The 16,536-nt window shown below is 37.5% G+C and overlaps 1 protein-coding gene across 2 annotated transcripts in view; it reads left to right on the plus strand.

Annotated features, from left to right (window-relative positions):
• LOC124156895 overlaps positions 1-16,536 on the plus strand; it is a 133,650-nt gene that overhangs the window by 36,752 nt on the left and 80,362 nt on the right. Inside the window, exon 1 of one of the 2 annotated variants that reach the window (XM_046531381.1) lies at positions 3,850-4,097. The exons of the other annotated variant lie outside the window; for it this stretch is intronic. The gene's annotated coding sequence lies outside the window, so the exon portion shown is untranslated. Of the gene's footprint in view, positions 1-3,849; positions 4,098-16,536 lie in introns of those variants that run through there. 2 annotated transcript variants of the gene reach the window in all.

A 16,536-nucleotide genomic window follows, 5' to 3' on the forward strand; every position in this document is an offset into this window, starting at 1 on the left:
ATATTCTCATAGAACAATAAATTGGTGGCCATTACGGAATGCGGAACGAGTTTATGACCACTACTATCTGCTTTAGAGTCCATTAACGCAACTATCGGAAAGTCTCACTCAAATTTATGCCCCTAGTTGTCGGAAATGTACCACATTTTTTACATCAATTTTTCACCGACTACATTCAGGTCATCCACCTGCAATATAGTTCAAAGAAATGTTTATTATTTTACAAATTTACGTCTCTAGAAGGTACATGTTGTCATGATCACGAAGTAAACAAACAATATATATTGTTGATCATCTTATTACCAATTATTGATCACGATTACAGTACCTCCAACATTTCGCATTTCTCATTCTTTTTACCACATCTGAAATTGAAGACAAATTTGAAAAGTAATAGGGAATCACAATTGGATAATGATCAAAAAAAGGCAAAGAATAGACGCCACAAACTCAGGTCAGAAAATAAAACCGCAGGAAGAGAAAAGCCACAAAACTCCACTTTTTACGCCTGAGACTAGCCACAAGGAAGAAATTATATAATTTTCGAATAGCTCGATCACTTAACTAGCGTGTTAGTGAAAAAAATCGGAAACTAAGTATGAAGCAATAAAGAACTTTTCCAACAAGAACTTCCCATGATTTTTTTTCTCTTGGATGCAATTGAAGTACATTTTTTTACAAATGGAAGAAAATTACAAAACACACATCGAATCCACAACAGCCCTTTCCTTCAGAAAATATCGATTCTAAAAAATCCCCATCCGTCCGCATGTAAATGTCGCGGACCGAGTTTAAAGGCTAAATCCGCAGCTAACATCTGCATCATTTACAAAACCAACAAAAAAATTACAGTTCCGCAACATGTAACATTCAAATGATGCTTTCAAATAAAAAGAGGCAAATAACCTGCCAGCATTTTTTGGATCAGAGGACCAGTATAAACTCGCGATTCAAGGACCTCCCGCGGTTAAAAACAAATGTATTCCGGCCATTGAAGATAATATTTCTATCTCCGGAATGGGAGTCCGATTCTGCAGGTTCGCTGCGGTCTTGTCCTGGAAGCGCCGGTTATTAATGCGCCACAATTTTCTGAGCGAAAAAACTCCCATTGAATGTTTAAAAATTCCACTCCGGCAAGCGTTCAAACAATCGCCCCGCGGGCAATTCCTCCTCGAACCTTTCTGTTCGTCTGCCTGGCTTGGCTCGTCAGGGGGAAAAACAAAATATGTGACTAGCGCCACAGCGTATATCTCCACCAACCTAAATTACAACGGATGACGTTTTCACAGTTTTTTGATCCCTCAGCGTCACTTCTTTTTCAGTCTATTGTTGCTCGGGCGGCGCTCGGCAATTTTTTTTGCGCAATTCGTCCTTTTTCCGCCCGCTTGCAATTCGCGTTCGTGTCGCGAGTACATTTCTTGCGTGGGGCTTTTTCAACTCTCGCTGCATAGGATACGTCCAGGAGTGGGCATTCAGCTGTAGCATATGGGAGATAGGGTTGGGTGAGAGAAGGAGGATTTAATATGCGGTGCTTCATACATGTCCGTAGCCACATGAACTTCAGTCCTTTCCACCAGCCTAATGCTAAAACAATGGGAAGGCAGGTTTACTAATATATGTATTTGAAAAAGCAGGACCCGGGTTTCATAAAATTACTACATTGTCAGGTGGCGTCATCTGACGATGTAAGTATGTAATAAAAGTCAGGTCGTGCTTTTTCAAATATGATAGTGAACTTACCAAAGTGTACTCTTTCATTTTCCATAACGGAAAGGTTTTATGCAGTTTAGCCTAAAATTATCAGTTATAGACAGTATTAAAATGGCAACAGCCATAATTTTCTAGCATGTAAAATACTCGACTAGATTTAAATTTCGACCGCCTATCATTTTCCTATACTTATCCGCATGGTAATTTTTACCCATTCAGTTGATCGGGATATCTATGAGACTTTAAAGCATTGTATATCCACCAAATATAATGGTACATAACAGGTGCAAAGCGATAAAATGTATCGCACAAAATACAGCCTACGACTAAGGTGACAATCTAGGGTGAACAAAAATCTTTACAATTTTTCATGATAATATCCATTTGAAAAAATAATCGTTATTTCACGCAATTTTCAAGTTATCTAACATTGGAGAATTTTGAAAATTTGAGAAAAATTTCTCAATGGTATCGAAAGAAGGAAGTAACTTTGATAATTAGTAAAGTTTACCCAAAAAATTATTTCTCCCAAAAGCTAACAATGTCAACGCTGGAAGAAGAGTAAATAGAAAGTAAATTAACATTCCAGGGAGCACTCTTATTCTGATATCAATTCTCTACTCCAGCGTAGCAATACACAGGCGTTAGGCTCTTTACTATGTAAACGTGTCGCAGTGCTCCTGAATGAATAACCACTCAGTGGCGGATGCACCATCCGCTCTAGGTCGGAGAAATGCATCGAACACGAGTACATCCAGGAACATAGGTTTGCAATGCACTGTGCATGCATCTGCGCTATTAGGGCGTTCCATCGTCTTCTAAATGAACTCATACATAGGGAGGGGCGAATGTGTCAAGATGGAAATTAAAGAACCCAGCTAACTTGATTTTTACTTTGGTTTTTGATGGAGGATGTTCCCTCGGAATTTTCCAGTTTAATATATAAGATGGTCGCTTGAACCTGTCGTTGATCAAATAAAGCAAGCACAAGGATGTTCGCAATTTCATTTCGATAAATAATTGGTTTGATTTATCGTTAATTTTGGTGAGCTTCCACATTTTTTATGCTAAAATTTTAAATCCAACAGAATATGGATTGTTTTACTATTCTTAGTCATTATTCGGCAGTTATGTAAGTCGTCATAAGGAAAAACAGAGCAGAGAAAATGTTCAAATGCGTGAAAAAGTACAAATAAAGAAATCTGACACCGCGCATTCATCGCGATGTTATTAAAACATTTAAAAATGTCAGACTTTACATCTTCCATAAAATTCTTGCATAGTCAATAACAAATTCTTATACTAAAATTACAAAGAATAAAACTCGGTGGCAAAAATGTCTATCGCCGGCATGATTTAAGAAACATCTAGGCAGATCACATAATTAAATATGTATTTAAAAGCAATATCAGTCGATTTCCCGGTGAGGAATACTTGAAATTTCTATTAATAAGCGAAATTAAGTTCTATTAATTTCAAATTCAACTTTACCATTCCTGTAATGCACGAGTAGATTTTCCTCTAGATGGAAACCTTATAAGCTATATAATCCTTCATGAAAATTGATTATACTAATTAGCTTAAAGTGAATCAGTTAATTGATTTGTTATATATTTGCACTTTATGTAAGCAAAAAATATCTGACATACTAACTTGGCTTGGCACATCGCATAATGCTTTCTTAAGAGCTCAACTCTTTATCGAATTGAACGTTCACCAAATCCAGGAAGGTACACCTGGTCACATTTCACACTAACGCTAGCGCTTCGATCAGATATCAAGGAAATCTACATGGTGTGCCGTTTCAAAGCTTAAGGAAACGGCCTGAAACAATCGAATTCCCAGGTCGCCAGGATGGGAGGAGATATAGGCCAACTGGAGACCGACGCATGACGCCTTGGCTGCGAGGAGACAATACGCCCGCGATCTCGAAATTTTCACCGTGTTCCGCGCCGCGGGCTTATATCGGAGTCGTTGCCAAGGTGAACTCATCAATATTAAGTACGGAGGGCCACCTCCTCCTGCTCCTCCTCCCACGCCTAGCCCCTCCACACCAAAAACGCCAATGTGATCGGGGGCCCACACCACGGAGACCTCCTCTTCCCCTTTGGTTGTGGAGTCCTCTGCCCCTCCCGCGAGGGCTCTCAAAGGCCGTGTCGCCAAAAGCGGAGGGCGTCCGCGTTCTCTGCTTACTTCCGCAGTGTCCGCGCAATAGCTATCACTCACCACTCACTGTGTCTCCATCATAGCATCCAGTTCGATCTCCGGTGAAGACAAAAGGTTTTACTCCGACACCACTACTCTCGAATCTCTCCCTTGACGGCTCAAGTGATCACAACCACAAGTGGACCAGTGGGATTAATTCTATCAGGATATCATTTATTAGGGTGAGTACATCCCCTTCTTAAAGAAAGTAAACTTCTGCTATTAAAGCAAGAACACAACCGTGTTTTATTCATTGATTGAATATTATAAAATACTATCGGTCCCAGCTGTTACTCTATCAATACTTAAACTCACAAATGACAAACACAATTGTAAGTTTACCTGTTGAGGATGTAACACCCGATACAGGTAGTATTTTATTTAAAAAAAATAAGTTGACAATACAAAGTTGTGCTTTTGTTTTATAAATGGAAATATTCTACAAAGAAAGTTCTTTTTTATACGATAACAGACTTCTTCTTGCCGGCTGGAAATGATCATTTGACATTTTGTGGTTACTATGGCATTTTATTCGACACGTAAGTGAGATAGTAGCATTTGTTGATTTCTTTAACATTTAAATTGACGATTCATTTATTAATACAACCTACCTTGTAATGTAATATTGGACGCACTGCGGTCTTTGGCGTAATGGTTGGGCATAGATCACCCATAGCTGATATCGACCGTTGAATTTCATACGACATAGCGGAAGAGACATAGGCAAGTGCACAACCCTTATTCATAATGCTACCCTGGATAATGCGACCTAAATGGAGTTTAGATAAGTTGTTTTGTCAAAAATGACATGATTGCCAAAATACATCCAGCCTCAAATAATATTACAATCAAGTGTTATTCCAAGGACGTAAAAATTTGATTATATAAATCATTTCCAAGGAAAGCAATTTGTTAGGCACTACTTTCTGCATCTAGTACCAGACTCTATTCGCCACCCACACCGCGGAAAGTAATACAATGTGTTTCGACTTGTTGGTAGATGCGGCGATAGGTATAGTGGATGCACTCCACTGCTTCTAAGTTCAATCTTGTTCGTCAGTTCGTAAGTCATAAATGTCGTTGGAAAATTAAATCATGTCATTAAATCAGGAGCAAAGTTTATACCCTTAGACAATCCTAAATTTCTTTCATAAATTTTAAAAACCAATCTCTGTCAAATTCCTCCTCAAATATTTTTTTTTACACGTTCAATGGTATCTGGCTCAACTATGTAGAAGTTGGTATTCACAAATTAGAAGACGACTTCGTTGACCTCCACTGATTTGTACTTGAAAATGACCTGCATGGATCGAAACATGTCGTACCAAGAAAATAAATCAGTGGAAGTCAACTAAGTCGTATTTTAATTTGTGGATTCTCATTTGATTTTTCCTCTCCTCTACTCATAATTTCCAGGCGTTTTATTGCTAGTTGATAGCAATAAAACCGGGAAATTAGATGCTTTAAGCCCTTTTACGCCTATAATCAGAAACCCGCTTCAACATTTACAAGAGAAGTTTCATTTACCCTGTCGTATGTAACCCAACTGTCGATATAAGTTATCAGTAACCTCTGCCCAGCTCTTGCGTTGAAGACTAAGGTAGGGTGAATCATATTATGGGACTTTCAAGTAAGATTGTGGCAAAAAAAATCGCCCACGGCAACGCAACACCGGCTCGAGGCGGTTTTCCGATCATTACATGCGCGCAAGTGCGTCAGCGTTTATGGCCTGGCCCCTCAATGAGCCACCGGCTAAATAGAGAAGCGAGAGTGGTTTGATTGAACGTATTGCTTGGAGGAGAACGCTGGAAAGTGCGGCGATGCGGAAACTCAATTTGGAGTCAACTTCATTGACCATTTTTTCGCCCGAGTCCGTCGTTTTGTATTACGCGCCTCGAGGTGATGTCGTTCTCGCTAAAACCTAGCCAGTGATGAAAAAATCAATTTCGATTAAAATCGAAAATCGAGTTTTAATAAATAAGGATCGAGAAAAACCGAGATGGAGCCATGATCTTCGAGTTTCGATCCAAACTAGATTTTTCGACTTCGAGCTTGACCATTTCGTTTGACCTCAGTAGTGTCATTATCGGCCTACAATATCTGCAGCCGTTCCATGTGAAAGACTTTTCTGTAAGGCCGGTAAAATTATAAAGTACACCCTCGATCATTAAGAAAGCAGTTGATTTTTTCAAAAATATTTAACTGAAGCCAAATGTTTCCCAGAAGAGATCCCCAAACTTTAATGTGCGTGCATTTGTAATTTACTTACTAATTATGCAAGAATACTGAGTATACTTTTTTTACTACTCAGGTGTGTATTTGAGCGTTTTTCGAATTAATAATAAACATTTTTTGTACAAACCTATTTAAAAAATCATCGATTTTTTAATTGATCGATCTTTTGGTTGAAATTTCGATTTTGTTGAAACTTCGATTTAAAATCGATTTCGACCGACATTTTGCCATCATTAAACTCAGCCAAGAGAACATCGTGTAACGGGAAATCACGTCCACGGAATGATATGTCAGAGTTACGACACAAGGTTAATTCGTTCAGCAGAGTTGAAGCAAAGAGTCCTGAATTCACCGTTAACATAAGAGTGGAATTGGACTTGAATGATACCGATGAGGCGAAGAAATGTCTCTGACAAGCTGAGATCTTGGGAGTGGTCGATTTTGAATACAAGTACCGTAACATTCCTGTGGCGCAACTCACGAGTAAGATGACTCAATTAAAATTCAGTCACGATAAGAAAAGTTTCCTTTTATATTTATATTTATATTTGTAACTGAAACAATGAGTTCTGCTAGTTTCATCCGCCGCCCACACTTCTAATGAAAAGATTTGTTTTCATGCAATAACGCTCAAAACCTGACTTATTTGATGATCTATAAGATTCACTACCCGGTCTAGCCAAGGAAACTTAGATTAATTAAAAGTTACAATAATAACCTGAACCATTGAAATCCTTATTAAATTTTTAGAATAAATATGATGATTCAACTAAATTTTATATTTTTCTAGCCTGAGAAATTGGAGAACAGTTTAAGAAAGCGATGGTAAGAAATTAAGTTCAAAAATGACATCAACTATAACTACTTATGCATTAGTTGGGGTAAAGATGATTCTTCAGCTAATATACTCGAATAAAGTTATAAAATGGCAACTATTGATCAATTAATTTACAGCAATATGTGTTTTAAAATTTTATCAAATAGTTTTTATCTTTCGATACTAGTTCACGAGCATTTCAGCTACATTGTCGGTGGATTTATAAATTTAAGAGAGATTTGTTTCAAAATTAGCATAAATGAATATGAATGCATATAATTCGAACCCTAATCAATGTATGAGACTAAGTTGACCTTCAATTGTCTTTTTAGCATGTGAGCGAAAAAAAGCCGTCTTTGACTTATTAAACAGCGTTACTGACTAGGGCTTAGTTCTTCCGAAATATTTTCGGCTCCAACATTTCGAAAGGAATTCAATTCGTGACTCTGAGCTTCCAAACCTTGACAATGACCTTCATTTACCTCTAGCTGCGGAAAATTTGAAAACAAACTCTTCCCAATAAACAACGACTCTCTTATTCAGGATGCCAGATGAGGTAAATAGACTGCTTTCGTGTTTTGAGCTTGCCTCCATCTATTTCAAGCTTACTAGTCAAAATAATGGCTCACGTTCAGCCGATGTAGGTGTTTCTCTACTGTCAACGGAGAATTTTTCACACCATTCAAATTAGATTTAAGAATGTGGCCAATTTAGAATACAAAATTTTTAAATCAAAAATATATACTTTAGATTCCAAGATCTGAGAAACATATTGGTTCTAAAGGGACTAAAATATCTCCCTAAATGAAGTACCCATTTCAAATTCCAATGCATCGTGTACTTCGGGAACCTCACCAGTCAAGTGAGATATTTCCCATTCCATTGAGTTGTTTCCGACCTTCGCCTTCACGGATAAATGCTGAAAGTGGGTATCTCCATGCCTTTTATTTTTTTACACTCCAAGCTTCTTTTTCAGCACTCGAAAACTCGTAATACTTAATGTGAAACTAACTTATATTTGCGCAAATTATTCGACCGCCGGTTGTGATGATTTCTATAACACCGATTTCTTTTGGACCATTTCTTAATTCGCCACACCCTATCACCTAATCAATTACCCGACCCGCGCTGGTGGCTAAACTAAACTTATCCTTATCGCCAATTTCAATAATTCTCTTTCGTATCGATTGCAGACTTTCAGATTTCGACAACGTAGATTGTCCAAGATATTCGTAATACAAAGGTCGTTAAAAATAAATAATGAAACGTGAATACATTGGACTATTTTCTCTCATAAATTCTGAAAACAATATCCGTATTTCTAAGTGTGCTTTTAAGCTTCATGAAAAGCAGAGAATTTAAAATAAATCCATGATTAATCTCGCACGGAATTATTCATTTTAATTTCTGTAAAGATCTTCCTGCGGCGAACTAAATTGAAAGATTTAAGACGTTTTTACCTAACCATTGAATCGACCAAGATGTGGAGTAGAACACATTTCGACCACAAAAAAATCTCCTCGGTCTATTTTCAGTTTTTTTTTACAATACTCATTTAAAAGCCTATGACTTGCGTGTTTCGTCCGCTCTGGAGTTAATTTCAATGGTCCCTGCAATAAGAATGGCGAGACGCAATCCGCCATAAACCTCCGGCTTATCTTTCTTTTTGCGACGAGACTATATAAGAAGCAGAGACGGTTGTGAGATCCGTTCGTTCCGAATACCTTTCCTTTAAACACACGGGTCACGCGTGTGCGCGTGGGTTAGTACCTTAAGCCGGCGGGACTTGGGTCGTCGTGCCGGATAGGGACAGACGTGCGCCCGACCGCGCCAACCTGTACTCGGTGTTTCTTTTTTGCTAGCGTGCTGACGCATTCGTGCAGAGCTGGCGACTTCCGGTGAGGTCGACAATGAACGCACCTTACCATCTACCTCAGGCTTAATGCAAGTTCCTTGTGAGCATCTCGGCTAGGTGTTTGCTTCCCCGAGTACCTTCGTTATCACTTCGCCGACGGATGTGAATGGAAACTTAACCCTTAGTAGTTGCGTCCAGTCTATGTGACCCGAGAAATTTTATCTATCTTTTTTATATATCTTTACTGCTTCATTCATTCACACGGCGCCTTAAACACAAACATACAAATAAATTAAAAGGTAAGGAAAGAAGGGGATAGGAACATATAATGGAAAAAGGTCGAGGACAACGGTGCAGTGGTAGATGGAAAAAAGCCAGAAATTAGAGGGTAAAAATGCGCCCAGTCAGGCCGCATTTTTACCCTCTGATTTCTGGTTGTTTTCCATCTTCCACAGCACCGTTGTCCTCGTCCTTTTTCCATAAATACATATAGCACAGGATATCTGTTTGTCTATCCGCTTTGCATTTCCATACGGCTACACGTATTGCAACCAAAGTTAGTACGTAGGTGCATCTCATGCTCCTGAACCCCGTAGTGCTACTTTTGGTTGCGATCGATGTGTCCTTTGCAGTGGAGTAGTCAGGGATTTCGTTCGGGGGGGTCCAAAATCAGGGTGGAAAAGTTTTGAAAAATAGAGTACTATTTGTAAGTTGAGGGATTTTAGCTAATTGCAACAGTTTACATAATCGAAAAAACATCATTTTTCAACGAAATCTTTTGTAAATTCATGATTTTTCAATATTTGTTTACTTTTTTGAAGGAAAGGCATTGCGTTTTTATATTTCGGGAGGGGGAGTTTGGATCACCCGAACCTCCCGTCCTCGCTACGCCACTGGTCCTTTGTGTCGTTTTCTCAGTACCATTTGTTACGTCACGTCACACAATGTTTGCGGTAGGTTATCCTTCCAGGCTGGTACACCTCTTGACACTCTCAAAGGGAAAACATAAAAATCCTACCTGATCATTAAAACAAGTTCCAAGTTTCCCATTTCTCTGGGCACTATCCTTCCCCAGCAACGCCGGGTGGCCTACTAGTGATGAATAAAACTTACATTCAGATATACATTTTTGCAATATGCGCCACATGTAGTCTCATAGCGTGCATCGCTCATTCTTTCCATGTCATTTTTGTATCCAGATATGTGCAAAAAGTAACATAATTTGCCGTTTTTGACCCAACGCGAGTATTTGCGTCTTGCAAAATACAGCTCTACGACTCGTCGCGAGCGTTTGTGTTACAATTTTGATATACGACGATAGTAATTGCAAATTATCTGCAAAACTATGCATTAAAACACTTAATCTTATGTAAAAAAATATATAATGTTTTAAATAACCTTAGTTTCTTATTGCTAACACCCACATTAATTTCCAATCGTGCAACTATTGCTACTTCAAAGTTTTAAATTCTAACTTAATATGACCCGACGCGAGTAGTTACGTCACTTTATCTTACACGACAAATTAAGGGTTAAAATTTGTGTTTCCCCTCTTGCCCAGAGTGAGAAAATAGGAGGTGTACCGAAGACACAGAAGTAAAAAGGAAATTGTGGAGAACCATGTGCCAGATAGGGATACGGTGGAGAGGCAATGACGTAAGGAAGAACAATTACGTCAGGAATAAATTGGGGGGAAATTTTAAGGAAAAATTACCTCGAGAAAGGCCTGTAGATAACTACTTGGGATATATGAAGAAGAGCACATAAAATGAAAACATCAATTAACTGAAGGAACCCCCTCCCAAACACCCTAGAGGTAGCTCGCAGGGTATAATGTAGATTTAGATGAAGGAGCAAGGGTCGCACTCCAGAACGTTACTCAAGCCTTGATCCCTACTCAAACTCGAGTCGGTTGCCACGTTGGTATTACAATACTTCTCTCAAGTAGCAACTCAAATTGAGTCGCCAAGTTTCAAAATGTCCGCCACCATCATCTAATGTTTTTAAATGAAGTATCTCTCGTAAAAATACTTCCACATTTGACATTGTTCTCCATCAATGTTAATTTTTCATGACTGGGTAACCATGGATGTAAATGATCGAGGTAAATGTATTATTTTGTAAATTTTACCAAGTGAATCTAACTCAACTTTGCTGAATTGACGTTAGTTTCTAAAATGCGAACGCCAACTGAAACTCAACTTGAGTTTTAGATCTGAACACCACAGAGGTAGAGTGAAGAGTCAAGATTGAGTCAGGCTCTGGAATCAGACCATAAGTTTGGGGAAGGGATAAATGCAGGGCTGCAGTAAACCAATCTTAGCATTGATATTTCTTGGACATGAGCACGAAATCATATACTCTCCCTATATTCAAAACTGGAGACAAAAGACGCAAGCAGGGTGTCGAATAGCTTCCTCCGTTCATGGTGCTGTAGAGGACGATCGTATTTTTGTCTTCGTATCGTATTGTCGTTGATCGTATTTTGAGGTGGACGATAGTATTCAGATAAAAAGAAAATTAAATTGTGTTGGTTGAGCGTAGGCGGGAAAATTTATTCCATTGAATAAGAAGCTGGTCATCCATGAAATTCGTTTAAAAAACAATAAACTAGCGAAATTAAGTGGGCGCTCATTTTTTATGCTAAAAATTCAAAGTTAGCTGTTTCAACATTTATTACACCCATCACAAAAAAGTTGTGCGCGTGTCCATGACTAAATCATAACAATTAGCTCCGTGACGTCACTACGATTCTACCAAAAGTAGTGACTTGACGAGCTCATTAACGGAGCGTGGTTCAATGCACTTATTCATTGAAAATTTAATGCTACCATGAATGACGCCACAGAACAATGCAGCTCTCTAAACAGCCGGCTAATATGAGATAAAACTTCTCTTTGCTAATGGAAAAACATCAAAATGAATTCGAGATAGGTATCTCAATTATGTCAGGCAACCAATGGGAACAGTCGGATGATTTCAGAAATGGATGATTGTGAGGAATTAAAAAATCGTCAAGTGATCTTGACATTCATTCCTCGTGACATGATTGCAGAAGATCAAAGCTCAACGCTTTATCGAACGGCAGACAGTACTGTTATGCGATTATTCTCCTACTCCTGAGAATACAATTGAGAAGACCGTGAAGACAAAAAAAACTTTAAGCGTTAACTCAAGTGAGTGCTCATCATCCTTTGTTCCTACTTTTTCCAACCTTTGCAGCCACGTATGACCCGATGCCGAATACATACGAGCAATGCCATCATGGAGTCAAATGAAACAGCAATACAGTAAGGTAATTTAAAACCTAATTCATCCTGAATCTTTCTTCCAACTCAAAATTAGTCTTATAATCTTTATGTACAAAGTAAAAGTTTAATTAGATGAATATTGTCGATTTTCCGACAGTTTAAATTTATCGCAGTGACGAGGAGGGACTCGGACCTCCAGACACCTCATAACAGAACGCCTCATACGGTTAACCCTTCATAACCCAATGTTACTTCTAAGCAACATCAAAAATGTTTAAACTTTCAGCTCTATTTAGGAGATATCTGAACTACCTACTATTTTGTAGCGTAAATTTTAATGACGAAATATTAAACTGCCGCGATAATTATCATTGAGTGTAAAGTGTTCAAGTTTCCAAATTGAAAAATCTTCAAATTTTATTTCTCCAAGAATCAGCTCTGGGTTAGAAAGGGTTAAAAACACCCAGTCAAAATAAATCCATTTAATGCCTAGGTGAGTAGGAGATCTTTGACCAGTAATAGTATAGAACTCATAATAATAAAACGTTACTGTACTTTTCCACACGGTTTAATTAATACTATCGAACTTTAAAGAAAAAGATCTTCACTCTACCTTTGTGGTTCAGATCTAAAACTCAAGTTGAGTTTCAGTTGGCGTTCGCATTTTAGAAACTAACGTCAATTCAACAAAGTTGAGTTAGATTCACCTGGTAAAATTTACAAAATAATACATTTACCTCGATAATTTACATCCATGGTTACCCAGTCATGAAAAATTAACATTGATGGAGAACAATGTCAAATGTGGAAGTATTTTTACGATATATTTAAAGGTTTTATTATTAAGAATGGATTTTCACAAAGTAAAGCCAGAAACAATCGAGTATAGAACTCGTCTAATTGGAGTAAAGTTCGAACACTACCGATTTGAACCTATTACGAGAGATGAGAGTTAACGAAAGCTATCGATGGAACACAGCGAAAGGGAAAAAGCCAGATAGCCAATTAGAGCTTCATCTGTCCGTAGATATAAGCCGGCCAGTGTTATCGGGACGGATGGTAAGGGATTAATCTTCTTAATGGAAGCAATATATGGCACAAGACCACGATCGGACACCACGAACTGGCGTCTCTCCCCCATCCACTCTCCCAGCGGCCTATCAGCAAATGGTTGCGTTTCGTGTTCACGAGATATTGAAGATGATCCTGAGTTTTATACAAAACACCATTCAGATCATAGCATGGATACCAAGGAACGCATCGCGCTTTAAAAAGCACGCACAAGTGGCCATTTCAGTTGTAGCGGCGAGGTCCATAAATTCAAATTATAGAGCAAACGACTTCACATTCACCACAATTCCCGCTCCCATTAAAGTAGGTTTGGAACTGTTATTATCCTAAAGAATATGTTCACCTACCACGGCTGTAAAACGAAAATAGCATTATGATAGAGGAAATATGAGATGAGAGGCGGTATTTTTTACGGTGTCACCAAAAATATCGCCCTCCCCTGTATATTATTTCCTATTCGATTCTAGCTAATTTTAGGAATGGTAATAAAAAGTAAAATATGTCCTAATGACAGATACTCTTCATAGCGTACAAAAATTGACGTTATATCATTAAAAAAATGTGTTCCTTTGAAGGATAAAAAAAATCTATTTCCGTAATTTGCGGTACAAGCTGAATTCTTTTTTTATCACATCATGTACATCAAACGCAGTAAAAAGTGAATTTTATTGCTGTATTATGAATTTAAATACTTCAAGGAAATTAGAAATCTTGCCTTGAATTAAATTTTAAGTCCAGCTTGCTGGGGGGAAGTTTTGCCTTTGTCACACTTTTTACTTGCAGTGAGAATTTTATCTCAAAATACGTTCCCTGGTTTGATTTAACTTTCCTTTCTTAAAATTCACAGATAAAATATAATAAATCTTAAAAGCCTGCATTGTAAATAAATTTCTGTAATTGTAATTACGAACATCATACGCTTTTATTATCACGATTAGTCTTGTCCTCTATTCAGATTCGTAAATAAGTAAGGCCCAAAATGGAGCTGTATTGATTCAAATCTTAGGTGGACTCTCATACCGTCATACTTAGAGGAAATAAGTTCAGTCATCTGGTGCGTTTTTCTATTCAGTACAGTGAGTGATATAGAAAGACGTTAAAGTAACCAAACCGTTTAGATCTCTTCATCGCATCGAATAATGACTGGAGACGCAGTAATACATTTCAGTTTTTTCATATCAGTAGAGCACGTATTTTAAAGAACGGTAATTAATTTGCTTTTATTCACAAACCCTACTGTCGGAAGTTGCTAAATTAAGATGCTTAGTTCAAAGGTTGAAGTTGCTGGGAAAAAATCTTCGAGTTAATAAATAGTCAACGTAATAGTGCATGCTCTGATGATAAGGTTAGGAGAAAAACTTTTCTTGAAGTACTTAAAAACTTGAGAACGTTGCTAGGTGGTCCAGAAGCGGTGAAAGCTTATAAGACTTTAGTCATAGTATTTTCACTGCTCAGAAAACAAAACCCCAAAGCTTTCAATAGTTTTGAACATTCTTGCTTCCGAACTTTTCTCATGGCTACGACTTTCATGCATAAAGTAATCTGAAATTTCCCAAGTTATGGAAGGACGGAAATTTAAGTTAACATATCCCGATTTCCATTTCACGAGAGAAATTCAGGAGCTCAAAACAAAGTATATATTTCGTTCGTGTATTTAAATTAATTATATTCATCCATGTGGGCGTGGCATGAACGACAGGAAAAGGTAGAAACGGAAAGATTCAATGAAAAAACGATTTCTAATGCTTCAAATTACCAAACATAGGCATAACTTAGACTAGAAAGCTGTACTAAAATAGTAAAAACAATATCAGTTTACACAACAGAGTAAGACTCACAATTTGTTTGATGAAGAATTCACAGCTGTACTACTAAATTGAATCTTGAATTTCCTCAATATTCAGTGGAATGATGATGGTTAAACTAGTTTGTGTTTAAAGCCAATCCGATAACTCTTATCCTCAAGCATTAATCTCATATATTAAAACATATACTGTATCAGACAAAAACTATGCTCTTTTGGTCAATGATTTTCCCAGCTTCCAAGGTTGAGTTTGTGACTTGGAGTCAAAAAGACATAAAGAGTGTCTATTTCAGAACAGCAACTTCATGAAATTATTTTAGGAGTATTAAAGAGGTAGACTACTTTACATTTCGTGAATGGAAGCTAGGTATAAAGATTGAGTGAGTTTAATCATCTTTATCCAAGTGTTGCTTTTGAGCAACATGAAGGCATGTCGTTTAAAACATCTGCGCAGAGCATTATCAACTGTACTAAAGGTAGATACGAACTACTGGTCATTTTATGTTTGCAAAATGAAATGGCCAAATACAAAGCTCTAAGATAATTGTGACTGACCTGATAATGTACAAATTTTCTGAATGTAAAATCTTCAAGTTTGATGTTGTCAGAAATAGCGCTGGGTTATAAAAGGGTTAAATCCTTCAGCCGTGCATAAAATAATACTGCCGTCATTCATTTATTTTTTCCACGGGAGCAATCCGTTTTGCCGGTGACTGCGGAAAGCAGGAAGAATCCTCGCCGGAGGCACGTCAGGGATTAGCGCGGAGAAGGAACGTGCCGTAAAACGTAATCAAACAGATCATGAAAATGTTTGAAAGAAGCGAGAAATTCTGTGCACAATACCTCGGTGAGCACGTTCCCCGATTGTTGGTTGACGACTCTCGCGGTGCTCCGTGCGATTACTGTGGCATACGGATGAGATTCAAGTGGGTCATCCCGTTAACCTTCGTTCCTTGGCCAGAGGGTCGAAGAGTATAACCATAAAAATAACAAATATTAATAGCTATCCAAGTTATACAATAAGTTACATAATACAAGTCACACAATAAATGTTAGATCATGGAGTAATCGGCAATATTATTTCTATCGTAGAATAATCGAATAAAATTTTAATGACTACTCTCACATAGACTGTCAACCTATTTACAATAAATACCTTCAGTAATGATAAGATCAAAATGCTATTACCGATATTTTTCTGTTCACAAAGGGAGAAAATCATAATGAAAACAGAAGCCAGAATGAGGCATATATTTTCTTATTAGTCAGTGATATAAAATAGTTCATATATATATTTTTTATATCACGAGATGTGGGTCAAATGTAAATATTATTTATTTTTTCAAAATATTTACATTTGACCCACATCTCGTGATATAAAAAATATATATATATATAATAAGGGGTCGTGAAGTATAAAGTTTGAATTATAAAATAGTTCTACAATTTATCAGAGGAAATTATTTCAAATCATTTTTAATTATTTAAGGCAAGAAACGAGACAAAAATGACAATTTTGTCGCCAATAAATGAAACACCACTTGTAGACCCCAAAAGACAATAGAAAATACCTAGGCCTGTGTATGAC

The sequence above is a fragment of the Ischnura elegans genome, chromosome 4, assembly GCF_921293095.1.
Source record: "Ischnura elegans chromosome 4, ioIscEleg1.1, whole genome shotgun sequence".
Lineage (NCBI taxonomy): Eukaryota > Metazoa > Arthropoda > Insecta > Odonata > Coenagrionidae > Ischnura > Ischnura elegans.